Raw genomic sequence first — 28,000 nt, 5'->3', positions numbered from 1 at the left:
ATTCCAAAAATAATTTTAAATCATTCTCCTTCGTATAATTTTGATAACTACATCAATATATACATTATTTTGAGTTTACTTAATTTCAAAATTAATTGTCCAAATAGCTAAGAATAATTCATTTTTATTTTCCCTCCCAAGGCCCCTGAAGGCTTCTCCATTTCCCTGAAACAAGCAGCACCCCCAATCCACACCATTAGTTCAGCCCCCCTCAGTATAGCCCCCTACTCCCAGTCCTCACTCTGCAGTTCAGGGTTCCTACTCCCAGTCCTCACTCCTAGGGTTCTTTACCCCCCCAATCCCCTCCCAGGCTTGTGGGGGCTGCTGTGAGGTCCTCTTTTGTCTTCCTTTTCATGGGGGTAGAGGGGCGCATCTCCAGGGGCTGTTCACATCCCTCTTCCTCTTCGCAGGCTGGGTGCTGCAGGGGGAAGAACAGAAGCACTATCTTCATGTATTTCTCACAGGAGGAGAGACAGAGGAGGGAAGGGAACCATGCTAGGCTGTGGCATTCTTTCCTCCCTCCTGTGAGAGCCTTCCAAGCAGCGTGGAGAGACTCTGCTGGCTCCCCACAGGGCTGAACTTCACCAAGGGGCCAGCGCGCCTCATGTCATCTTAAGACAGGCTCCAGACCCCTTCAAAATCCGAATAGTGCAGGACCTGCCCAGAGAGTGAATAATATGATGGCAGCAAACGGCATGCTCATTCCACATTTTTAGGGAGATGGGAGGGTTATTTAGGAGGGAATAGGGTAAATGGAAAGAAAAGTGAAGAGAGAGGGGACATTGAAGGGAAAGGGGGTCAGGGGAGAGGGCAGGAGAGAAGAGAGACAGCTGTGGAGTGAAACTTGGGGAAGAGACTGTGAATGAGGGGGTTGGACAAGCAGCCAGTAAGCACAGAAAGCCCAGCCTGAACTGCAGAAAGTTGTCTGAAGGGGTGAAGGTACCTGGTTTGGCTGCTTCTGTTCCTACCAGCTGGTGTCTCTGGGCTGGTTACTCCCTTCAGTATTCCCCCAAGGCCACATGGCAGGGGGAGGGAAGACGCTATGTGGCTACTCGTTTCCGTAGAGATTTCTGAGGGATGGTCTCCCCTGCGCAGTTCTGGGTCCAGCAGTGCTGAGGGCAAGGAGGGAGCTGGCCCCTATTTTACCCTCTCTCCCCCAGAGCAACAGTCCCTACTTTGACTGCTTGTGAAGTTGTTTCTACCCTACCTGTCTATGGATTTACTTGGCCTCATCACTGTAAGGCCTAAGCACCTATTAATATAAATGTACTCTCACCACACCCTTGTGAAACAGGAAACAGTTAAATATGTCTGGTTCTTACATTTTAATCATAACTGAGAAGTAAACTGATAACATTGATCAGGGAAACTGAATCAGAGAAGCTGAAGAAATTTGCTCCAGACCACAGCGATGGTGGTAGTACTAGGTTTTGGATGAAGGAGTTCCCAGGTCCACACTCAGTCCATTAGATCATCCTGCCTCCCAACTCAGTATGCATTGTTCTCTCCCTCATGTTGCTGGAGTGACTCCCTGAAAATTACTTAGTGCAAAACACTGCCACCCTTATTCACAAAGACTGCTTGCAGAGGAGTAAGTTACTGTGAGCAAGGGTATCACAATCAGAGCTTTAGATTATAAGCTCTTTGGATCAGGGACTAGCTTTTCATAATGTGTGTATGCCTTCAGGCACTACCACAATACAAATATTAAATGATACAAAGTGTAAAATCAGTGATGCTCAGCTGAAAATCAGGCCTTCGGTATTCAGTGCTGGGTTCTGGCTTAGACGAGCAAAATTAAATAAATAACATCTCACTTTTTATGTGGCGTTAGCTGGCTTAAGTGTTTCCTGGGAAACTGGCTTCACAGTTGAAAGAACGCTGGTCCAGTCTTATATATACTTATTGTTCTCAGAGTGTTGAGAAAGATGTTAATTATTGTGAACATATATGAACATATTATTGATCAGAATGCCAGTCAAACCGCTTTCACCAGTTCAGCAACATGAATTTTATTTAACCAAGTTGGGTGGGCTGCATTATACAGTACATTAGATTTAATGTTGAATAATATGACACTGCGCATTAAATTTATAGTGCAATTTACAGATGAACTTTAAAGAGCAAAACAATGGCACCATAAAATAAAATAAAAAAATGCATCTTTTATTAGTTTTTTATTGCTTAAGAAATTGACCTATAATAGCATTGAGCCAAGTAAGATGCAAACTACCAAACAGACCTAATTGCAGAACTTCCATATCCCAATAGTTGAGTGTGAGATCATGGAGTGGAAGAGGGGCATTATCAATGATTTCTTCAAGACATACCCAAATGAAGGTGAACAAATACAGGGTATTTTAAAAATTAAACTGGTGACAGCAGCAGGATGTTCAGATACACTTAATAACATTATATATGGCAATGCATTGCAGTAGGATTTTTTTTTTAAATAGCAATTAATTCTGAAACAGAACCTGGGCACAGAGTCTGATATCTATCCCTCTTCACCAATATCCACCAGTATTACGGAGCAGTAGTAGCTGTTCACTGTTAAGGTTACAACTATGTTTCTATGTGCTTGCTTTTATCTTTGCTGTAAAACACACACACACACACAAATATTTCTGACCTCAAAATTGGTAGCCTGTGTCAAAAAAAGAAGCAGATTTTTTTCTACCAATTTTAAAGTCAATCAGAGAAGGGCTTCATGAATTAGGACACTCCAGAGATAGGGGTGTAAACTAGAGATCAAAAATTTATATATTTTGCAACAAAACTTAAGTAAAAAGACAAAGCCTACTTTACTGGATTCCCCTAGCTGATATCTAGTTCACAGGACTAAATATTATTGGATTTAAAAAAAAGTTACTAACATTTTAAATAGGAAGACACCTATGGATTTTCAGCTGTGAAAAGGCATTTTGCAATACCCTTTCACTCTAAGGGTAAATCTAGCACTTTATCGCTTTCCAGAGATAATATTGGCCCCTCTGCACCAGCAGCTGGTGTAATTCCTAGAAAATGCCAGTTTTATAATAACTTTGTGGCCCACTGCTGGTACATTTTAAAAACATTTCCCGTCAGTAAATACTATAGGCAACATGTGGCTTTTAACTTAAACTACAGTTACCATATGGAAGTGTGCAGACTGCCGCTGCACAGCAGTGGCAGGCTGTAGCGGAATTCTCTACACTCAATCACCCAGAATTCCTTGAGGGGCTCTCAGGAAGACACTTGGAGCAAAATACAGTGTTTTCCTCTACTCTGGCTAAACAGTGCTTGTTGATGAAGAACAACGTGAAGCTTTACCCTTTCCTGATCTCATCTGGGGGGTGGGGGGAACTATTGTTCCCAGAGATTTCTTGTCCTGCCTGCTTTTATTGTGACTAGCCCTACCACTCATAGGTGCTCATTCTGTGGGTGCTCTGGGGCCTAAGCACCCACCGAAAAAAAATAGGGGATACACAGCACCCATGAGCCACCAGTAGGTGGCAGGAGCACATACATGGGGAACAGTGAAACCGAAAGGTGGAAAGGACCCACCGACTAAACCAAATGTTTGAATTTGGGGAGGCTCCTCCTCTCTTTGCATACCCATATAAAACAAGACACAATCTATCCCTGTGTGATTTTTCTTCAGCAATACAAGACCCCAAAGTCATGAGGTAATAAATAACTTCACCTCCCATTTCAATTAAAGCAAAGCTACATCTACACTACAAGCAGGGGGTGTGACGTCCAGCTTGCACACACACACTTGCACTAGCTTGATAAGAGTGAACACGAGTAGTGTAACTGTGATAGCGCCAGCATGAACCCACTGATTTCAGGGAGGTTTGCACTTGGCAAGGCTAAGCCATGCCACTGCCTCCTCTGCTCATGCCACTGCGCCTACACTACTATTCGTACGCCTGCTAGCTCAATGAGAGCTCGTGTGAGTATGTATACGTGAGCTGGGTATCTTGCCACTAGCTCACAGTGAAGGTGTAGCCATAGAGTGCACTCTGCACCTCCCAGGATTAGTACCATGCTGGTGGGATATTACTCTGCATGGCACATATGCAGGTTTCTGAACTATGGCTGTATCCCAGCATAATTTCAATTGTAAGCTCTTTAGGGCAGGGGGCATATTTTTGTTCTGTGTCTGTACAGTACCCAGCACTGTGTTTGGATCCTGATCCATGACTGGTGCTCTGAGGAACTACGACCATACAATTGTCATTATAAGCAAAAAAAGCAGCAAAACAACAACAGATGAAATACAGCCTGGAAGCATTTTATTGCTGGTAGAAAAAGGCCTTATTAGGGAAAAGTATCTTTATGTCACAAAGCACAATTCCAAGAGAAAATGTAATAATGTAGTTTAGGTAAGATTTTAGCATTCATTTCACTAACTTAAATGTAATAATATAGGTTACTAATAATATCAAAATGCAAAGTTTTGCTAAGATAACATGATTATAGATCTATTTTGCAACAACTTGAATATGACTATTGTGTTGATCTGGTTATTATGATGCTCTTGCCAACTTAATAAAATTGGAGTTTTAAAAGATGTATGTTATTCATAATAAATTATAGGATTTATTTTACCTCCCCCACCCCCCACCTCCACTTTCACAAGATTAGAATAAAACCTCTATTGCTTTTAATATAGATTTACTCCATCTTTGTAAACTTAACACCACAGCAAAACCTATACTCGGTACAAGGTCTTATCCTTTAGTATTATCTCATTATTGTAATGAGCACTAGTAACACAATAGCTAAGGGTTTGCTAGCATTTTAATTTTAAAACTTTATGTTCAGCAGTTTATACCCTGGATGGAATAAGGAATTCTGAACTGAAAGATGACAAACTGTACATGGTCAAGTTTTCAGCCAGCCTCATTAGATTGGTTGGAAAATGTTTAAGTTCATTCCCATTTGTACTCATAAATCTGAGTTTTGCATGCACAAAACAAATCCACTTACCTGTCTCGCACTATAAACAGACTAGCTAAAAATTTGCCCAATGATGTCAATCTGCAATTTTTTTTTAATTATTCAGATTAACCCCCTTCCTTCATTTGGCTGTTTTAAAAGATAGCAAAAATATTTTTCTTTCATTTCTAATATTATTTTCCACCTTGGAATCCTAAAAACAGATTTACTTTCTGAAATCAATTTTTCAAGTGTTTAAATTAGACTATCACAGTTTCTGAAAACCAAAAGAAACGATGGGTGTCAGGTTTTAAGGTTTTCACAGATTTTTACTCTGCATTCTATATTATGGATCCATAGGGACAGGTTCAGTTGTCATTCTACCCACCAAACCCAGTCACCGATGTCAATTCTGCACACAGGGCCCCCATCTAGTCCCCACTGTAGTCAATGGGAGTCTTTTAATAGATTATAATAGGAGTTGGATGGGGCCCACAGGATACAATCCTGCTCCCATCAACACCACAAAGACCAATTGCAACAGTTCTACACAGGAGGGAAGGGGCACAGGCCATAGAATAATCTGCAGAGTCTCCATGTGCTTTGGCAGGTACAAGAACGTATCTTTTACCTTTCTCTCTTTCACCATTTAACCCTGTCTTACCTATCAGACCTCCTAAGTTATCAAGTCAATGAACACTACCTTCACCCTTCCAGTGGTGGCAGCTTCGATCTCACACTCAGCTGCTTCTCTCTCAAGCAACGTCATATTTTATCCCATGCTGCCCTTTATGCATAGGATAAAACTCTGCATCAACATTCATAAAGCTGCTCATCCTCTTTTAAATATCCCCTTAAAACCCTCCTTTTTTGTCACGATGCCTACAAATTAGTCCTATCTGGCATTAGTTAGGCTAATTCTTGACCTGGGACTTGCAGTTCTCTACTAAGAACTTAGTTTGTTTTGTTACCTCATTGGCTCACCCGTCCCTTTTGTCAGATTTGTCCACCATGTCCTGTCTGACATGTAAACCGCAAGCTATAGGGCAGTGACTATCTTATTAGTAGTCCATACAGTGCCCTAAACAATGGAGCCCTGATCTTTCATTGAGGTTCCTAGGTGCTACCATCATCATAATAATAATAAATAAATAAATTCAGGATAGAATTTAACCTTAACTTTTTTGCCAGTGTGGATACAAAAAAAATCAGAGGTTTAATATTATTTGAACACATTTGGTAATTTAGTTCATCTCAACTTCAGTTCCTCCTCTCTGGGTATACTCTCGGAAACACATATGGTACTCACTTAGAGACAAGGGCCTCAATCCTCAGATGCATTCAAGGACAGCACAGCACAGCTCAGACAGGCTATGTGCACAAAGGCAGCTTTGCACTCCCCTGATTCTTGGCCAGCTGGGTGCCAGGGCTTTAGGACTGCATTGTCCCAGTTGAGTGATACAAAAAGTGTTCTTAATGCAGTGGGGAAGTGAGATAATAGATTTTAATTATATCACTCCATGACATCCTGCTCAGGTCACCCAAAACTGTGAGCCACTGTATTACCACTCTGCCTCAGCAAGAATGAGTTTTGCTGCTACTAAGCTGTATGTCAGCACTTTGACACACTAGCTCGCCTACCTTGCCAGAAAACTCTTCAGGACTCTGCCAGTCCAAACCTTGCCTTGCAGGTAACGGTCAGAGAACCCCAATTCCTGATTTCTCCAGAGCAGTCTTCCTGCAGTGTCCAGTCCCTCTCACTGGACACTCACAGAAGGTTAGTTATCTGCCTCCAAAGAGGCAGAGCAGACATCCACCTCTATGGTTCCTGAAGACCAAACACTTCACTTCATTATAACACTGAGATCGTTTTGTCATATAAAAAAAGAATAAGTGTATTAAACAAAGAACATAGGTTTAAGTGATTTCAAGTAAGAGTGAAAAAGCTATGAAAGGTCATGATTTCTACTGACTAAAACTTAACTTCAAGTTAGGGCATGGCTACATTTGCAGATGTAGAGCACCAGGAGTTAAACCAGCCCTCAGAGACAACAGCAGGGAAAGCGTTGCTGTGTGTTTACACTCAGCTGGAAGCACACTGGGGTGGCCACATTAGCAGCTCTTACAACGCCACAGAGAACAGTGCACTGTGGTAGCTATCCCAGTGTGCAAGTGGCTGCAGCATGCTTTTCAAATGTGGGTGTGTGTGGAGTGAGAAAGGGAGTGTGTTGTGTGTATGTGGGGGGAGAGACAGTGTGTTTTGGGGCACTGTCTTGTAAGTTCAGACAGCAGCAAGGGGGAAACCCCTGCCCCCACCTCCCCTCTCTCTCTCTCTCTCACACACACACACACACACACACCTACCTGCATCAGCAGCAGGAGCATTCCACAGTAATGGTTTGCTTTGTTCCAGAGCAAATAAATATGCCGGATGTCAGAAACGGAGCTTTGAAAGGGGATATCTGCATGCCTGCAGCCAAGTTCAAAACAATGACAAGAGTGGCTACTTGGCTTCAAGGGATTATGGGACATTTCCGGTGGCCAATCAAAGCGCAGTGATGCAACTCGTCGTCCACACTGACACCCAGGCATTTCAGCCAGGGTGCAGCAAGCTCTATGCTTCTTGTGGAGGTGGATTACCAGGAGCGCTCCAGCTGCAGAGTCCAGGCACTCTAAGGCTTTGGCTACACTTGCATTTCAAAGCGCTGCTGCGGCAGCGCTACCGCGGCAGCGCTTTGAAGCGCTAAGTGTAGTCAAAGCGCCAGCGCTGGGAGAAAGCTCTCCCAGCGCTGTCCGTACTCCACCTCCCTGTGGGGAATAATGGACAGCGCTGGGAGCGCGGCTCCCAGCGCTGGGGCTTTGACTACACTGGCGCTTTGTAGCGCCGCAATTTGCAGCGCCGCAGAGGGTGTGTTTTCACACCCTGCTGCAGCGCTGCAAATTTGTAAGTGTAGCCAAGCCCTAAGTGTCTTACCAGCGTGCACACCTCAGCAATTAGGATGCCGGGGGCTGATTTAATGCGCGCTAACTTGCAGGTGTAGCCACGGCCTTACAGTCTTTGTCTAAGTAGGTTTTTCACCTCTAGTCTGTTCCCAAGGACTTCAAACCCCTTGGCTGAAGGGCTGTCAGAAAGAGAGAAGTGAATAGTCAGACCTAGTGATTGAAGCAGCAGTGGTGATGCCTAGTGGTTCGGCCAGGGACCAGAGTCAGGGTGGAACAAGGCTGGAGCAGAAAGAGGCTGCGAGAACCCCCAAGTGGCAGGAGATACTCCCAGCAAAGTAGTGATGTTGAGCTGACTCAGGTGGCTGCTCTCATTAGGAGCCTATATCCGTAGCCTGGGGGTCACCAGGTTAGACCTTTGCCTGTGGATTGGATGAGCCATGGTTGATTGAAGTGGAGGTGTCAGGTAATCAGGCTGAGGGATGTCTAATCACACTCAGCAGCGTTTTTCAGGCTGAGGCAGTACTCATCGGGCTCAGAGAAGACTCACTACATTGATACTTCTTGTGTCCCTCAGGTGATGGATGGCAAAATGGCTTTCTATTTATATTTCCCAAAGCCAGTGGTCTTTGTTTCAAGAGCGAGGAAAGCTTCCTAGGGGAACAGCCTTCATCCCGCATCATAATTGCTAAGTGGTAATCTCCCCGACTTGCTAGTTTGATGGCTTTGTTTATCTTCTCTGTAAATATGCTTCCATTGTTTCTTGTCTTGCCTTGCTCAATCTACATTGGAGACACAGTCAAGATGAAACATTTCTTTGTCTAGGACAGGCTGGGCTTATGCACTGCTTGCCAAACACCCTTCAAGATCGTATTTCCAGCACATCTACAATTCTTTATATACCACCAGTACCTACATCATGCAATAATATTAATAACCAGTCTGTTACCAGTTTGCATACGATACCTTTTAGATACAGATTTTAATCGGCGAATTGGGGACAATCAGCATTCCAGGTCAGATTTGAGTTATGGTATGGTGTGCCTTCTGCCACTTGGAGTATGAGAGTCAGGAGCCCCTCACTGCCCTAACATTTTTGCTGATTTTCTTTTTGGTCTTCCTTAGTTGTAAATGTGTCTCATCTGTGCATTCCTTCCTTTCTGCCTAATTCAGGATAAAGAAACAGCCCTGCACTGATAGCTCAGACATCTAATCAAGCTTTGGTTTCTGTTTTAATTCATTTCTGAATAAGAACACAAGCAATCCCTTTTTGTTTGTGGTTCTATGCCTTTAAATAGTCTTCTGGGAAGGAGTCATTGAAGTGTGTTCTGTAAATTCAGAATTAACAAAGCAAAGCTAAAGACACTTCGGTCTGCATCATAAGTTATAGCTATTGTCTGGAGAAAGGTCCAATTTCTTTCCCGGGCTATCTAATTTTATAACCTTTCAGATTTCTCTTGTTGATAAGCCTGGGAAGCCTCTGTAATTATTGATAGTCTCCACTAGGCTAAACTGCAAATACAGAAGATAAACAGAAGCTGTGGCTGAGTTAAATGAATTTTATAATTTTACCAAGCTGACTCGGGGTTGGTAGGTGAGTTTGCATTAAATATTGCAATAAGGAGGGAGTCAGGTAAAGGTCAAATATATATATGATAGCTCTAGAGTTTAAATTATATCATCATTGCAACAAGTTTTAAAAGCACAAATGTCTGGATATTTAAAAATTAACTAGAGTTTTATTTTACTTTATTTTTGAATTTCCATTTAAAGAGAGACTGTTTGATGTATATCCTATTTTTGTTGTAATGTACATAAAAACCACACAGAAAGCCTATAGAATGTGTTTCTGGTATGCCTCTTAGCACTTAATATTTTTTACATTATTGATTGGCTCTAAGTGGTTCTACATCTCTTAAAACAGTGACTTGGGACACTAACTCTCAGTTACAAGAAGTACCTTTCATTTAGTGGGGCACTTCACTTTGTGTTTACTGGAAAGATCCTGCATTGCTTCAAGATGTCTCTTGAATGTTACATCTTTGCTAATCTCTGTGATCTGTTTATTTACATCCCTGCTCTTATGAAGGAAAACTATTATGAGTCTCTTCAAATAGAATAAAATATTTGTTATGTAAAAGAAGTATATAAACAGACTTACTTGCATTCTGTCTTCTACTTCAGACAGGAAAAAAATGCACTTTTTATTTGCATTGTGATGCTGTAATATTTATCTGATACGTCTGAATTATTTGTCATTTGAATTTATGGTTCCATGTGACACACACAGTTATGGAAGACAGTGTTGTTTGCTGCTTGGAGAAGCAGACTGGAAACAAGGACTCCAGGACTAGTTTCTGTTCTCAGTCTTGCTGACTTTCACTGATTTGTTTATGTGACCTTGGGGAAACCAGTAGAGTTGCTTGTAGCCAAGTCCAGGTGTGATAGGAGAGAAGAGGGAAAGAGGTCCTATGCAGGGGCCATTCATAATCTTGTAACAGAGCAAAGGCTTTCAAAATATCACCACAGAAAAAATTCTACTTTAACTGAAGTTCTGCAAATATTGCAAAAAAAGCTTGTGTTAATCATTTGAATTTTTAAATATATTTGCTTTGACAGTGTTAACATATTTTTATGTTTACTTGTCTTGAATATTTTAGCAAAGGAGTTGATTGGCAGGAATGCCTGCCAGAAGCAGTGAATTTTATGCAAATGTTGCAGAATATTTGTACAAAGAAAATTTTGAGTTTGTATGGGTTTTAAACTGGGACTATTCTTAGCAATCCCACTGCAGTCTTGGACTGCTTTTGCAACACATTATTAGAAGACAATTTGCTTTCAGTTCTTTAACACTTAATTTGCATTTTGGGGCTCCACTAAAGCAGTGGGCTCAATTTGGGCACAAGACCGAATGCAATCACTATCACTGTTTGGAAGGCAGGAGTTTTGATTTGTTTAATGAAGGACATACGATGAAGACAATTCAAAATGGATTTTTCAGATGCTAAAAAGAACAGAATAGACTTATATCAGGGTAACAAAGGGTCCTTTTAGTTACCAACCCTTTTATTAATGAAAACGTGAACTACTGAGATATAAATAACTCTTTAAGAGAAGAACAAATACATAAGATAAGGGTGGGCAAACTTTTTGGCCCGAGGGTCACATCTGGGTGGGGAAATTGCATGCAGGGCCATGAATGTAGGGATGGGCAGGGGGTTCGGGTGCGGGAGGGAGTGTGGGATGTGGGAGGAGATGCGGTGTGCAGCAGGGAGCTCAGGACAGGGGGGTTGGGGTGCAGGCTCTGGCCCGGTGCTGCTTACTGGAGTGGCTCCGGGATGGCAGTGGTGTGCAGCGGGGCTCAGACAGGCTCCCTGCCTGCCCTGGCCCCGCACCGCTCCTGGAAGCGGCCGGCACCACATCCCTGCGGCCCTGCAGGGTGGGGAGGGGGCAGATGGCTCCGCATATTGCCCTTGCCCGTGGGTACCTCCCCCAAAGCTCCCATTGACTGTGCTTCCCCATTCCCGGCCAATGGAAGCTGCGGGGGGCGGTGCCTGCAGGCGAGGGCAGTGCAGGGAGCCCTCTGCCCCTCCCTCCACCCCTCCAGGGGCCGCAGGGATGTGATGCCAGCCGCTTCCAGTGGTGGTGCAGGCTCCATGGCGCCACAGGGGTGGCAATCCCATGGGCCAGATCCAAAGCCCTGAGGGGTCAGATCCAGCCCACGGGCCATAGTTTGCCCACTCCTGGGATAGAGCAAAAGTGAGGGAATATAAATTATGGATTACATACTGTATTTTTATTTATTTTTTTTAAAGAAAAAACCATTGATATAACTTTTGTAGTCAGGTAATGACATTTGGCTCATTTTCCTTCAAATAGTTCATTTAACCCAACATAAAGAGTAAATCATTCTATTTCTCTTAATTCTTTTATTCTGGTCAAGAGTCCTTTTAAAAATCATTCCTATAGGCAACAACAGGAAACTTGTGTACATATGGAGCTCTCCCCTTCTGCTGTGTTTCTCTTTTCTCATACACTGCATGATTAGTCAAAAGGAGCTACACTGCAACAAACACACTGAAGAGCAAAGATTTACACAGAAGCACCTAGATAAAGTACAAGATCCAGCCATCGCAGTATCAGTGACTTACCAGATCAGGAGAGCACAAAGCTTCAGCTTTCACCAACTGAAATCAGATCTATTGATTGAAAACGCAATGGCATCAGAGCCAATCATTATAACATCACAATCTGTGAATTTCCCAAAGTAGAAAAGAAAGTCATTGAAAATCCCATTTAACTTGGCCTTACTAACACCTTGGGGCAATCTACTGCAGATGGTAACCATTATGGCTCCAGGGGAGATCTCTGAACTAGCTAAACAAATGACTGCAGGCATACCTGCACCTTTGGATTACCTGGTCTGAACATTTCATAACCGTGTGATAGCTGCATTTTACCAGAAATCCCTCCCATCTCTGGAATATAATGGAAGGATGGATTGTGTTCAATTCCTGGCTCTGGGACAGACTTCTTGTGTAACCTTGGACAAGTCACTTCATCCATCTATGCTTCAAGTTCTGTTTAGATTGTAAGCTCTCAGGGGCAGAGCCCCTCTCTCTCTCTCTATATATATATATATCCTATAGCACAATAGGGCAGCAATCTTGGCCGGTGGGTCTAGGTGCTAGGCAATAATAGCCACGAGGTACTAGGTAATAATAGGTAGTCTCTAGTCTAGATAATAATAGTATCTTTGAAAATAAATTTTGTATGTGTGTAGAAGCATGCCTGGAAACTACCTGGCTTCAGCTAAAAGGAGATAGGCAGTGCAGAGTTTTCTCTTTGCACTCAACACAGAATTGTGTTGGTGCCACAAGTGCAGGTGCACACTGCTTTATAAATTTGAACCAGAATGCTGTTTCATGTTAGTATGGAGTCATTAAGGTGCTTAATCATTAAAATGGTGTTTCTTGTTTAGACAGTTCTAATTTTGAATATCCTGGAGTGATTATAAATCCTGGCCTGCTTCACAGGGACCATTCTTACATCTCTATTACAGCAGATGAGCGTCCAGCTTATCATTCTGAACCTCTTTCTTTGTCTCACAAACAAACACATCAGTTTAATCGGCTTCTAAAGTAATCATATGTTTTAATTTCTCTAAGCTGAAAACTTCCTTTAGCATGAAAATTACTGGGATACAATCTCAATTAGATTAACCAGCACAGTCTTTTGTTCCATTAATTTCATTATTTTCAAGAACATTGACTTGTACTTTTTAATAGAGTTTCTAATTGTTTTACATCCTTCAATGTTTATAAATATCCTTACAGAAAAATAGAATAGCATTTCTTTTTGCTCCTTTTTATTGATCTATGAGTGCTTAAGGAGCTGAGTATTTCTTCTATTGTAATAATTACTTATATTACAAGTATTTATGATTCTTAGTTTCTTAGGGACAGATTCTGCAAATATTTACATCTTGGTACAGAATATCATAGGTTTCCCTGGCTGTGTCTGGTAAACAGAGTCCTAGTCCCAGTGCAGTTAGCTCTTAGTGGCAGACGCTCATATCAGTGCAGTTAGCCCTTCACTTTTGGGAGAACCAAATCCACGTAAAACACTTTAAAAGAAAGGTAAATACCGGTAACTAATGTCTATACTGATGTCATTTTCTCTCACCCACTCTTGAATTGTCCGTATTCTCAATTATGAAGGATAAAATTGCTATGCATAATTTATTGTTTTTAATGTCAGCCTGATGACTTACTAAGACACTTGCTTATACTAAGAACAGTAATTTAAGGCATTTAATAAATATCAATTAAGTTGCAACTATTGCTGAAGCTAATGCATAGCCCTGCTCCTCATTATTTTGAATATACCTTGTTAAAGAGCCAAGGTCTTGTCTCTTTCCCATGGGAAAAGTGTCACTTCATATTGTGCACTTGAATTTATAGAAGCAATAACTCATGTGAGCCAATGTTTCAATTAAAGTGCGTCATACGAGTATCAAAGCACTTCTTTCTCGTCTCACAGCTATCAAGGTTTCAGTCTCAATGGATCTGTGACTTGCTCTACATTACACCTCCTTTTCTCACATTATAAGTTATATTCTTCAAAGTCAAAGTTCTGTGTGAGCTAAGTATTTCTAGGTCACAGAAATAACTGGCATAAGACACATGTGGTACAGGACAGTTTTACTTGACATAATCGGTCCAAGACAGGCAAGCCAACAGTATCTGTACAAAAGGAGATTTATTCACTTATGTTCCCAGAGTTGATGAGGTGACCTGCACCTAATCAATCTTTATGTCAGTGTCTTTCCATCACAGTAATGAAACATTAAAATAATATACTACCAGTTACTGTATATGACTCCTCTGACTCCTAACCCTTGCATTTCTTGCCAGGATCAAATTCTAATCATCATTATCCTCCTCCTTATCTTTAAGCCTCCTGCTTGGAAGGACTCCCCAAGTCCTTCCCTCCTTCTGCTTCCTAATAGTTTTCAAATCTGTTCTATAGAAATAACAAATTAATCTCTTCTCCATATGCTGGGGCTAGATTTGTTGTGTGTTTCAGAATTTGGCTGTTATTTTAAAATTAGATTTCTTTTTTTAAAAGCAGATACAGTTAAATAAAAACAAAGAAGAAGGGGAAAAAACAGCAACGGAAATGCACCTGGCCCAATGTCCTGTTTCGTCTACATCTTTCCAGTTATGTGTAAAACCAGTTTAATGGTTGTGACACAGATTCTCAGTTCATGTAACGCAGCACCGCTCCTTTGACTTCAAGGGAGACTTGCTGATTTACACTAGCTGCGGATCTAGTCTGGTGTTTCGATTTGGTGCCTTCCTTACTCCATACTTCCTACTATTCCCCTATCCATTCTTTTGTAATCCAAGGAAAATCTCTGCTTTATTTCACAGCTATGTCTGTAACCAAGGTAGCATCAAAGATACAAACAACAAAGTTGTCTCCAACCTTTTTGAGCAATGGTACTATTTTACCAGACTCAGAGTCCAGCTTTCCCGATCACTCTTCCCTCCCATTCAACTGTGTGTGAGAATACAATGCTGAATTTTGAAGCATCCACTGCTAAATAGGAAGTGGCAATGGTGATTTGCTAAGACTTCAATAAAGAAAATTAATAAGGTAGGAAGGGGAAGTTAGTACAAAAACCAGAAACAGAGGTACTGCTATGTGTACCACTGTGATAATAGGCCTTTGTCTTCAGGTTAAGTGGGAGACTACGCTTGATCACATTGCTGATTGCAGTCAAACCGAGCCTCATAGCATCTCTCACCAGTTTTCTATTTGAGAGACCACCTACCTTAGAAAGATATTTCTGAGCTTGTTAAGAAATATTCCCATCTGTACTGATCTGTCTTCTGTATGTCACTCTCAATGTCATATGTGACAAGAGATATGTCTTGTCTGTAAAGGAGGAAGATATTTCTGGAAATCGGAGATGATTTTGCTCTTTTCTGGTAATGCTTAGTTTTCTTTTGTTCCAGTCCATTCTCTGGAAGATGTTCTGATGGAAAGAAAAAGTTCTTTTGTCATTCTTTTATTTAGATTCTGATCTTTAATCTATCTCAGGTTCATTGTGTAGCTCTCATTTTGGGAACTATTCTTAAAATCTAAATCATATCACTCTGCTGTTAGTTTACAGAATCATCAATCAAATATCATGCTTGGTTGGGTTTTAAAAACCCTCTCTTGTGGATAAATGCTTTACTAATTAGCAGAATATAAATTAAAGATGGTCTGAAGCAGACTTAGATAAAGGTGCTTTGTTTTATTTCTTCAGTACCACAGTTATTCAATAGAGTTGGTAAATTGCAGAGAATCCTGAGTGAACTGTTTTTGTTCTCTCATGTGGCAAAATCCAGTGATGTAACCAGTGCATGATTTAGTAATGCAATTAAAACTGAACGGTCTGGCAGTGACCACACTAAGAAAGAAAGTGCATTTTTGCAGTGAGATAGCCAGCACATGATAGCTCCTACTAGAGTTCACCCTGACAAGCTATAATTGAAGTAACATTAAAACTTGTCCTGTCTTCACTAGGATTTTCCAGTGCGTTAACTATCGTCCGTTAGCTACCTCGTTATAAAAACACACCTAGACCTAGAAAGCCATGGTATCTTTCCCCAAGTCTCTTTTATCACCTTCCTGGAATAGAAAAGTAATGACTAAGTTTTGCCACAGTTGCATTCAGCAGAGGCCCTTCCTCTTTCTCCCCTTTTATAAAAAAGAGAAGATGGGAGTAGAGCATTCTCTAAAATAGCCCCTTACCTTTGGAGTGCTCTTCTGTCAACATCCAAAATAGTCTATTTTTTTTTTTGATCCACCCAGGTACACCGCAGAACCCATCTCTTTCAGCGGGCATTGGCAGGTGGCTGAGGGCAGGATCTGTGCCTAGTGAGAAAGTGTGATGGACATCTTGAAGCTGTATAGATCACATCACTGGGGATTAGACAACCTGTTGGAGGGTAGGAGGAAGAGGTACTGCTGCTTTGGCCAATTTTGACTTTATATCATCTGTATGGTTGTGTTTTTCAGTATATTTCAAAGGTACCCAGAGATTTGGAAGTGTGTGGAGTTTGTGCAAGAAAGAAATCTAAGATTAATAAATAAATAATATTCTGGAATTGATAGATGTTATGAACAGCAAAAGGTATATTATCAGGAGAATGCTAGTCCCTCCTTCCCCCTTTTTTCTCTTTAGCATATTGACTTCCTTTCAACCTACATTAAATTCTCTATTTCTGGTGCAGCAAAGGGGTATGTCTCTCTACAATACACTTTTGCAGAGTTTCAAGATGAAATGCAATTTTGTCTGTAAAATGTAATCTGCCTCTATTACATTTACATCAATATCCTGCCATGCATCTTCCAACCAACTATCACATTTCAGTTAGAATCATAGAATATCAGGGTTGGAAGGGACCTCAGGAGGTCATCTAGTCCAACCCCCTGCTCAAACCAGGACAATCCCCAACTAAAATAATTCCAACCAGGGCTTTGTCAAGACTGACTTTAAAACCTCTAAGGAAGGAGATTCCACCACCTCCCTAGGTAACCCATTCCAGTGCTTCACCACCCTCCTAGTGAAAAAGTTTTCCCTAATATCCAAGCTAAACCTCCCCCACTGCAACTTGAGACCATTAACTCCTTGTTCTGTCATCTGGTACCACTGAGAACAGTCTAGATCCATCCTCTTTGGGACCTCCCTTTCAGGTAGTTGAAAGCAGCTATCAAATCCCCCCTCATTCTCCTCTTCTGAACAATCCCAATTCCCTCAGCCTCTCCTCATAAGTCATGTGCTCCAGCCCCCTAATCATTCTTGTTGCCTTCCGCTGGACTCTTTACAAGAAGGATGTGGAAAAATTGGAGTGTGGGGCCCAAAACTGGACACAGTACTCCAGATGAGGCCTCACCAATGCCGAAAAGAGGGGAATGATCACATCCCTCGATCTGCTGGCAATGCCCCTACTTATACAGCCCAAAATGCCATTAGCCTTCTTGGCAACAAGGGCACACTCCTGATTCATATCCAGCTTCTTGTCCACTGTAATTCCTAGGTCCTTTTCTGCAGAACTGCTGCCTAGCCATTCGGTCCCTAGTCTGTAACAGTGCATGGGATTCTTCCGTCTTAAGTGCAGGACTCTGCACTTGTCCTTGTTGAACCTCATCATATTTCTTTTGGCCCAATCCTCTAATTTGTCTAGGTCCCTCTGTATCCTATCCCTACCCTCCAGTGTATCTACCACTCCTCCCAGTTTAGTGTCATCTGCAAAGTTGCTGAGGGTGCAATCCACACCATCTTCTAGATCATTAATGAAGTTCTGAAGTAGTTATATCTCCTGCTATTATTTCCCGCTTTCTTCAGTTTTCTAATTTTAAAATATAAGACCAGATTCTCAGGTGATGTAAATTGGCATAGCTGCACTAAAATGAATGGAGTAATACTAATTTACATAAGCGGAAGATATAGTCCATAAACTGCACTTTCTTGCCATTGCATACACAATATTTGATCTCTTTCTCTGATGCAGTAAAGATTTTCATCTATTGTTTGTTTTTCATCTCATCCACTTGACTAAATATCTAAACTACTATCTCATTTTCCTGAGACTACTACTGTTTGATTCTTTTTTAAACAGAAAACTACAAAAAGTTGTAAGCCAAAATTGGCAGGATTTACAATTTTACTGGGTTTGATTAACACTGTACTGGTTCACAACCTGAGGTCAGGTGGAAAATAGTAACAACATTTGTGAAATTATCTCCTCGGCTAATTTTCAGCCTGAATAAGGCCTGGCTTTTTTAAATATCTAAGAATTTAGGGTGGGATTTTCAAAAGTGCTCAAACTCCCATTGACTTCAGTAGTAGCAAAGTTAAGTCATTGCTAAGCAATTTTGAAAGTTCTTTCCTTGGGAAACAGCTTACATCTTCCAGGTGCTTATGTGTAATTTGGCCTTAAACTGGTTGTCCTAATAATCATGAGTTCAGCGTTGTCTTGAGTCCTGCTAATCACAGATCCTTGACCAATGAATATAGTTAGACCACCAATACCAATTCCTTACTTGGTATGAAGAAGTATCAATAAACTTTATTTTTTCAAACCAACCATTTTTTAAACTACTTTTGAGCAACAGGCATTCCCATGCAGGCTTATGGGGCTTCTGTAACCAGTGTCAGTACGATGCAGTGACTAATACTAGTAAACTTTATAGCTTTAGACCAAGATTTTCAAAAGTGAAAAAGCAGAACTGTGCAAAATATTACAAAAAAACCCCACTCCTCAAAGACACAGGTTTCTGGGTTTTGTTAAAAATGCAAGGCTCAGGCTATATTTGTTCAAAAGATTCTCTAATGCTCATGAACCTTTTGTTCAAATCTGGGCCATTTTATGGTTTTCCATTAAAGCATGCAAAATTCATATTTTCCACAATTCCAATGTGTAACCAGATAAAAATTAAGCTGTGTTTACTGAGTTTCAGTTTGAGGTTTGTTTGTTTGAATGCAAAACTCAGAGCAATATTCAGGGGGTCTGAATCACTGACATAGTTTGAAAATGAAGAATGTTTTATAAACCTCTACAAAGTAAAACCACAAAGATCTTGAACAAAACAAAAAAAACTTAGCGACACACCCACCACACGACCCACAGCCAATTTTGCCAGCAAACCCTGCTTATTTGTTTGAAGTTAACATCACAGTTAGTAGTAAAAATGAAATCCCGTATTTATCCAGAGATACTCTGTAGGATATATAAGAAAGAATTAACACTACAAAAAGCAAAATAACTCTGCAATATCATCTCTTCCCTTCACCCAAATATTACATGTTAACGTTTTGAGATAACTGTTCAAAATCATACGATTCTTTTCATTCATGCATGAGCCACACTGGAATCTATTTACAGAGCTATATAAAGTCTCGGAATGGTCAGCTAGGCCAATGATCTGTAAGATTCAACCTCATTAGTAACTTTAAAATGAATTACATACAGTTTACTAGGAAGAATATAATAGGCCTAATTCTTTGTTATACCATTTTGCTATTTCCGTGTCCACTCTCTGGATTTCATGTCTCTGTTCTCCTTAATAAGAAGACTATCACAAAATTCTCCAGTCTCATCTTCTACCATTTGAACCAAAACGGGCTAGTCATAAACAGCAGACTTTTAGCTGTACTTTTGGGCCTGTCGATCAAAGAGGAATAGTTCTATTTTGTTATCTTAACTATTAATGAAATGTACTCCAACTCAAATGGGGATCCAACCTCCACTGAATTCAACTTATGTACTTAAAGTTAAGCACATGCTTGAATGCTTTTGCTGGATTGAGCCAAAGAATATTCCTGTTTTTCATCCCTTTATTCTAGCGATCTACTTCCTCATCTTGCTTTTGCTACTTCTACAATCCTTAATCTAACTTTTAGCAATGATTGCCTGCTTATGTAACCCACATACTTTATACTGCAGCATTTGACTGTTTCTCCAGGGAAGAGGAAAAGATGCAGTAGGGATGAGTTCTAGTTCTTAGTTGGATACTCTATGTCTTTGCACATGTGCAAAGAACAGAGTAAAACAATTCAGTTTGAAAGACACAGAAACTTCTAGAACAGGATGTGGCAGTTACCAGGCACACTCAGTAGCTATTCTGAAGTTGTATAGTTGTAAGTTTTCATTGTGGGGAATCCACCTAGCAGGTCATACTCTAGTCATTCTCTGAGATGAGCCAGTCAAAGGCAGGGGAAAGGTGGTTATAAATAAAGGAGTTTAACACAGCCCTTGGAACTTAGTGTCCAATTGACAAAGGACCAAGAATTGTGTTTGGTGTGAGGGCTGGGTCCAATGCCTGTACCATATTGGGTATAGCTGAGTTCTATTGCAGGTTTATTTACTAGGCAAGCCCTCCATTAGGATAATGTTTTGTCCACCGTAGTGTGATTTTTGGACCTAGAGAGAGAGCTGGGGTGGCGGAGAAGTATTTGTTACCAGTAAAGGCTACAGAGCCGGGATGTAGCTATTAGCTAGCGGCCCTAAACTAGAATTTTGTCCCGGTTGGAAAGAGAGAGAATGGGGCAGCACTCAGTGAGGTGAGGGTTTGTGAATTCTTGCCTGACTTAGCTGGGTTTAAGGGGAAGAGCTGGTGTCCCAACGAGTGAGAGTTTTATGAAGATCTATGGAATGGGTATTTTATACAGTGACCCAAAACCCTGTACGACTATGGATACAGGCTACAGACATCTGTTTCACCAGCAACTGAGAGCCCCAGTCAGCTCTTAGCCCAAGGACTGGAATGCTGCTGGCTGCGAAAATCTCCAAATGGTCCGTTTGCTGACAGGGTTCTGAAGTGTTTGAACGGACTGAGATGCTGCCACGTCTCAAGCTCTGTCAGTGACACACACACTACATACTATGGTTACATTATAAAGCCTGAGAAGTCATCTCTGAGAAGATTAGAGGGAAATGTGTTTTGATGTATATGCTGAATACAGAAAACATTGAAACTTTATATTTGAATACATGTACCAGAAACAAAAGGGGGAAGTCGGTATAAGGAACATCAGTAGATTTACTCTAATTTTTTTAAATTATTCATAATATTCCAAATACTATTTACGTTTTATACTAGGTACATTCTGTTTTGCAAAAGTAGAATTAATACAATAGCTATCAATAGTTACTTATATAACATCTTAATGAGGTTGAAGCATTAACATTAGCTAGGCAGAGTTATACCACAAAACCAGTGCAAGTTAATTGAAAAATTACTTATAATCACATTCCTTAACAAATATAATAGATTTGATAAGGGCTTAATGAAACCCCATTAAACCTGCTGAGTGCCCTGCAATGAACCTTAAGCTCTCTATTGAATCATGAATTGTTCAGCAGATCAGATTGGAAGTGGTTTGAAGGATCACACTTTCAAAGGTGCATGTTTTCAATGTATTAATATGGTCAGGCAAGAAGGCTTACAGAGAAGAGATGGGAAATTGAATGTAAACACAATGATAATAGCAGAACAGAGAACAAAATGAAAATTTTAAATAGTTGTTCTTATTCTCACATAACTGCCAATGAGTTTTACTTTAAATAAGTGCCAGAACATGGTAGTCCAGAGTTCTGTTTTCTTAGGTTAGATTCTACATCAAGAAATTTTCAAACGTATCAAGTTATGTATATGCATAAGTGTTTGCAGGATTAGGGCCATATTTGACTATAGGAGGAGCAAGTAGCAGACCGTATGTTTAGGTTCCCTAACATTTTCCAGTGTAAGAGATTCTTGTGACCTTTTCTTTAGAAGTTCTAACATCTTTTTTTGCAATGGGACTTTGGAATTCAACCAAAGGAAAGCCCTTGGGCTAGGGAAGTGCCTTATCTTTGTCCCATGAAATTCCATTCAGTTTTGTTGAGATATAAATTGTTGAAAATCATCATAGGGCTTGGCTACACTTGAGAGTTGCAGCACTGGTGGAGGCTTTCCAGTGCTGCAACTTAGTAACTGTCCACACCTGCAAGGCACATCCAGTGCTGCAACTCCCTGGCTGCAGCGCTGGCTGAACACCTGGTCTGCTTGGGGTGTAGCGAGTGCAGCGCTGGTGATCCAGCGCTGTTATTGGCCTCCAGGGTATTAGCAGATATCCCAGAATGCTTTTAACTAAATTACTCTCTTTGTTTTGTTGTGAACTCGGAGCTCCGGTGCTCCGGGAGCTGCTTATCTAAAAAACAAACACAGCTCCTGTTTGCTGTGATCAATCTGTACCTGACTGTGAACAATCAAATGAGATAACCCCTGTGAATGAGGCAGGCAGGGAGTGAGTGTTTGCTTGACAGAGAAACAGTGGGGGCAGAGGGGAGAAAGGGAGTCCGTTGGATGCAGGCTGTTTGCAGTTAAGAGTTAAGAGTAAGGGGTCGGGAACATTTTCTGATTTTGCAAGGCAGGAAGCTAACACACAATGTTGGCTCCAAAAATCCACTCTCTCTCTCTCCCCCGCTCCCTGTCACACTACGCCCCACCCCACCCCCCTCTTTTGAAAAGCACGTTGCTGCCACTTGAACGCTGGGATAGCTGCCCATAATGCATCACTCCCAACAGCGCTGCAAATGCTGCAAATGTGGCCACACACCAGCGCTGGTAGCTCTGAGTGTGGCCACACACCAGTGCTGTTCCTACACAGCTGGATGACCAGCGCTGTAAACTCCCAGCGCTGCAACTCTCAAGTGTAGCCAAGCCCATAGATGGTGAACCATCATGCAAATTTAATGATAATGGGCTCTGTGACTCCTGCTGTAGCAATAAGTAAACAAACAAACAATCCTGTATCTCCACGCCTTGATGTTATGTTCTTTACACATAGAATAGAATCCACTTAATTAGCATCTGATAAATGTCACACCGCCTAATTGGGATTACTACAAGGGAGCAGATTCATTACAATATATTGGAATGACTAAACAATGGATAAATTGTACACCTACTTGTGACAGACCCTTAATTAGAGCCTTACTGGTGGGCAGCACAGGAAGATCATCATTGTTTATCCACACAGAAAAAGAAAGGCCTGGGAATAGATCTAATTGGTGAGATTGTGATTTTATATGATGGATCTGGCTTTCATTTTGCTTTACCTGAAACACTGTGTGTCAAGAAATGTATAGAAGTGAATGAACAGTACCTGTTAAATCACTATTCTTATTCATCAGCGCTGCTAATTAAGTTGCCAAAAGGAACTGTTTTCATTTCACATTCTCCATGGTTATACCGTGTCTAACACGACTGCAAGGAGTACAAACAAATGGGTTACACACTGCATTTTCTTCATCTAAACAGAGGAAGCCCGAGTCTTTGCTCCCATTTTCTATGATGTTAGAATAATTGGCAATAGAGACAAAGGCAAAACGAAAAGAGAAAAAAAGGAAAAGGAAGACAAACATTTTATGTAGGCAAACAAAATTTTGCTATTGGTTCAAAATTGTGTTTACAGAGAACCAGAAATATGGTTCAGTTTGGAACTACAAAGTTAACTAGCTAAAACTAGAGCCTGTTATCTATATTTTATTTTTTCACTATATTCAAACACTGGCAAATTAAAGTGATCTCTAAAAAAACCAGAAGTACCTAGGAATGCTAAGGGCTTGGAAAACATAGCAGAAAATAATTAGAGGATAGATACAGAGAAGATGATCCCAGAACACTGACTTCACTTTCTAGTCTCTGGAAGGAACTAATGAAATAAAAATGATTGCAGAGCCATAATTTAACTAGCTTGATATTTCCCATACATCACCACTAAAGGGAGCTGAGCAAACAGTTCATCAACACATTTGTTATAAATGTTGCCTTCACAGACTGAGTGATGACAGCAGCTTGAAACCATCAGTGATGTGGACTAGATTGTAAAAAGTGAACAGCAATAACTGTGGCAACTGCCCTTTCTTATACATTTCTGTATACAGAATAATCAGTTCCCAATATGTATAATCACCAATTGGAAAAAACTATCTAGTTTCCCTCCTCTCCCCCCCCCCCCCCGAGTAGTTCAGATTGTCAGAAACTGCAGACTCGGCTGAGAAAGTGTGTCTCCTGTCCTTCCTGAGCACGAGTTAGGTTCAGACTGTCAGAAACACTACCCACATGGCCCCACAGTATGCCAACATTTTTATGGCTGACTTAGAACAATGCTTACTTAGCTCTCGTCTCCTAATGCCCCTACTCTATTTGCGCTACATTAATGACATCTCCATCATCTGGACCCACGGAAAAGAAGCCCTTGAGGAATTCCACCATGATTTCAACAATTTCCATCCCACCATCAACCTCAGCCTAGACCAATCCACACAAGCAGTCCATTTCTTTGACACTACTTTGCTAATAAGCGATGGTCACATAAACACCACCCTATACTGGAAACCTACTGACTGCTATACTTACCTACATGCCTCCAGCTTCCATCCAGGACACACCACACAATCCATTGTCTACAGCCAAGCTCTAAGATACAACTACATTTGTTCCAATCCCTCAGACAGAGACAAACGCCTACAAGATCTCTGTCAAGCATTCTTAAAACTACAATACCCACCTGCTGAAGTGAAACAACAGATTGACAGAGCCAGAAGAGTACTCAGAAGTCACCTATTACAAAACAGGGCCAAGATTGTCACTAGCCATTACCTTCAGCCCCCAACTAAAACCTCTCCAGCGCATCAAAGATCTACAACCTATCCTGAAAGATGATCCCTCACTCTCACAGATCTTGGGAGACAGACCTGTCCTCACCTACAGACAGCCCCCCAACCTGAAGCAAATACTTACCAGCAACCACAAACCACAGAACAAAAACACTAATCCAGGAACCTATCCTTGCAACAAAGCCCGATGCCAACTCTGTCCACATATCTATTCAAGTGATACCATCATAGGACCTAATCACATCAGCCACACCATCAGGGGCTCATTCACCTGCACATCTACCACTGTGATATATGCCATCATGTGCCAGCAATGCTCCCTCTGCCACCTACATTGGCTAAACCAGACAGTCTCTATGCAAAAAAATAAATCTGACACCAGGAATCATAACATTCAAAAACCAGTAGAACACTTCAGCCTCTCTGGCCATTCAGTAACAGATTTAATGGTGGCAATTTTGCAACAGAAAAGCTTCAAAAACAGACTCCAACGAGAAACTGCTGAACTTGAATTGATATGCAAACTAGATACAATCAACTTAGGCTTAAATAGAGACTGGGAATGGCTGAGCCATTACACATATTGAATCTATTTCCCCATGTTAAGTATCCTCACAGCTTCTTGTCAAACTGTCTTAAATGGGCTATCCTGATTATCACTACAAAAGTTTTTTTGCTGACAATTCATCTTAATTAGCCTCTTAGAGTTGGTTGGGCAACTCCCACTTTTTCATGTTCTCTGTATGTATATATATCTCCTCACTATATGTTCCATTCTATGTATCTGATGAAGTGGGCTGTAGCCCACAAAAGCTTATGCTCAAATAAATTTGTTAGTCTCTAAGGTGCCACAAGTACTCCTGTTCTTTTTGCGGATACAGACTAACACGATTGCTACTCTGAATACATAGGGGAGTTCACGTATGTAACCAATCCAATCCCTATAAACATAGCTCACAACGTAAAAGTAGACAGCAAAAAATCTATCCTAATGCTTTTTGCTGATGATCAGTGTATCCAGCTTCAGTGAAATTTTCAGACACAAATTGTCGTTACAATTCATTTTTGTAGAAATTTCAAGATTTTAAAGGGTACATGTGAGTACAATTGAGTCAAGAGGTTTCTTCTTATCTTTGCCTTCATCTTGTCCCATCCATCAGAGTTAGTGGCTCTTGTTTGTCTGTGCTGTGAGGTAAGCACATGCCATCAAAGGGTGTCAGGACATCATCAAAGTGGCTACCCTCCTGTGCAGGACAGTGTGACCTAGTGGCCAGAGTCAATAGGGTGGCCCTTCAGCATGGGGCATCGTGGTCTAGTGGCCAGAGCCATTAGGGCAGCCCTTTGGGGCAGCGCCATGTGGCCTAGTGGCCAGAATCAATAGGGCTGGGCAGACAGCCCTCACCATCTAGGTTCCCACAGCTGCTGGCTGGCGTGAGTCAGTAACAAGCTTGGGCCTTGTGGTAAAAGGGGAACAGGCCAGTGATGGGGCTGGTGGCAAGGGGCAGGGGGATCTGGTGCTCCCTACCCTAATGGATTCCAGTGGGGATCCTAACAAAACATGCTGACTCCGTTCCTGATACCACAACCAGACCAATGTCTGGGTCCCCTGGGCTACTTCTTACCATGTTTCCCAGCTCTGTAGTCTGCAGATCCTCCATCTCCTCGTGGGTACACTGTGGGCAAGGTTTCCGGAAACTCCTTCCTCCCATGGGCCTTGCAGATGGGCAAGTACTTGCAGCTTCTTAGCAGGAGCCTGCAACACTCATCTGCTCTCCTCCCCAGTCAGCCCAATCTGAACTGGGCTACTCTTTTTATAGCCTTTTTATAGTCATGTCCAGCAAGAGTGAGGGGACATGGCCTTCTCGGCCCATAGAGTATGGTTAAATGCTGCAGCACCAGTGCAGGGTAAGTGCACCCCATCACGGTCTCCAAGCAGTCCTGTCAAATGCATCTTCCCAGATGACACCAACCTTCTTCGTGTCTTCCTTTAGCATTTTAAGCCACCTTTTTCTAAGTCTTCCTAGTGATCTTTGTCCCAGAACTGCTGCATTCTCTGGCTAAAACGTCCCACCATCTCACATGACACAGGCATCTCTGTCTATACTCTCTCTTTGCATCATGGCTACCCTAATCACAATCTTAAACACTTTGCTCTTTAGTTTACTGGATATATTCTTATTGCAGAGAATTCCCTTCAACTCTGTCCATTTACAGCTAGCACTTTTTATGCGGCTTCTAACATCTACATTCCCATTCCCATCATGGCTCAACAGTGAACCAAGGTATTGCTCAGACTATACTCTGTCATCTATTTTTACTGGCTTCAGTTGTTCCTCTCAATGAAGCATTGGATATATTCCATCTTTTGTTGGCTGATTCATAAGCCATTTTTTCCTAATGCAGCCCTCCGTAGTTCTAGGTTCCTTTCCAGTTCATTTTTATCTTCATGACACATCATAAGGTCAATGGCAAAAAGCATGTTCTGTGGAGCCTCTCCGCTAATTTTCTTTGTTAAGGTGTCCATTATAATCACAAATAGGAAAGGCTGATTCTTGACCTAGCCCTACCGCACAGTGAATTTCTCGTTATGGCCGCGATTGCTTCTCACTACTGTTGTACTACCCCTGTATGTCTATGATAAACATATCTCCAACGGATTGTACAACCATAGCCACCACCCTAACAATTCTCTAGGAACTTTGTTGTAAGTTTTCTCTAAATCCATAAACACGAAGTGAAATTCCTTGCATTTCTCCCTGTACTTCTCCAGCAATAAGCAGGCTGCAAACATTGCATCCATTGTTGACCTTCCTGGTATAAACCCAAATTGGTTGTCACTTACTTGATGCTTCAGCTCCTCCCGAAATCTTCTCAATAATTCTTTCCAGACATTTCATCATGTAACTCATTAATTTGATGGGTCAGTAATTACTACATTCTTGCACATGTCCTTTACGCTTGAAGAGAGGGAACAAGGCACCAAACACCTGCCTTTCCCACACCCACTTTCAGTTAAGAGCAACTCCACCACAAAAAGGCAAGTGGTAGGATTTTAGCAGTCAGAGGCTATATGTTACGATAACCACGAGTCATTTTCTAGGGAGTGAGAGCTTGTCCTCAAACCCACTTTAACCAATGAGGCTCTTTAGGAGTTTCTGACAATAGTTTATTTGCTGAAAAATGCAGTTTTAGGTCACAAACTATTCACAAATTCATGTCGACTTTATCAAATAGCTTTGGCACAAAGTCAGTGGAGGCATGTGATATTATCCAGTGTACAATCTGGACTGATGGACAGTTGTCTCTCCTCTCTGGGTGCCTTTTACACTGCTTCATTTTGAAAGCAATCACTCCTGGCCTGCTCTCAAACAGCCTCCAGCATGTAAATTAATCCCAGTTATACTGTATGA

General features: G+C 41.4%; 1 long non-coding RNA gene across 4 annotated transcripts; it reads right to left on the bottom strand.

The window, feature by feature from the left end:
- Positions 1 to 34: 34 nt before the first annotated feature.
- On the bottom strand, positions 35 to 16,295 carry LOC120405783. 4 transcript variants are annotated; one of them, XR_005598864.1, is made up of 4 exons: positions 16,174 to 16,295; positions 15,206 to 15,409; positions 12,018 to 12,065; positions 35 to 418 (listed from the first exon to the last, which is right to left on the bottom strand). It is a non-coding gene; the product is annotated as an uncharacterized LOC120405783 (long non-coding RNA). The 4 variants fall into 4 exon arrangements; XR_005598865.1 differs by lacking the exon at positions 35 to 418 and adding an exon at positions 8,436 to 8,648; XR_005598866.1 differs by lacking the exon at positions 12,018 to 12,065.
- Positions 16,296 to 28,000: the final 11,705 nt, after the last annotated feature.

The sequence above is a fragment of the Mauremys reevesii genome, linkage group 5 (genome assembly GCF_016161935.1).
Source record: "Mauremys reevesii isolate NIE-2019 linkage group 5, ASM1616193v1, whole genome shotgun sequence".
Taxonomy (NCBI): domain Eukaryota; kingdom Metazoa; phylum Chordata; order Testudines; family Geoemydidae; genus Mauremys; species Mauremys reevesii.
Note: the sequence above shows the minus strand (reverse complement) of the source record. Positions and strands in the feature narration are given on the sequence as shown.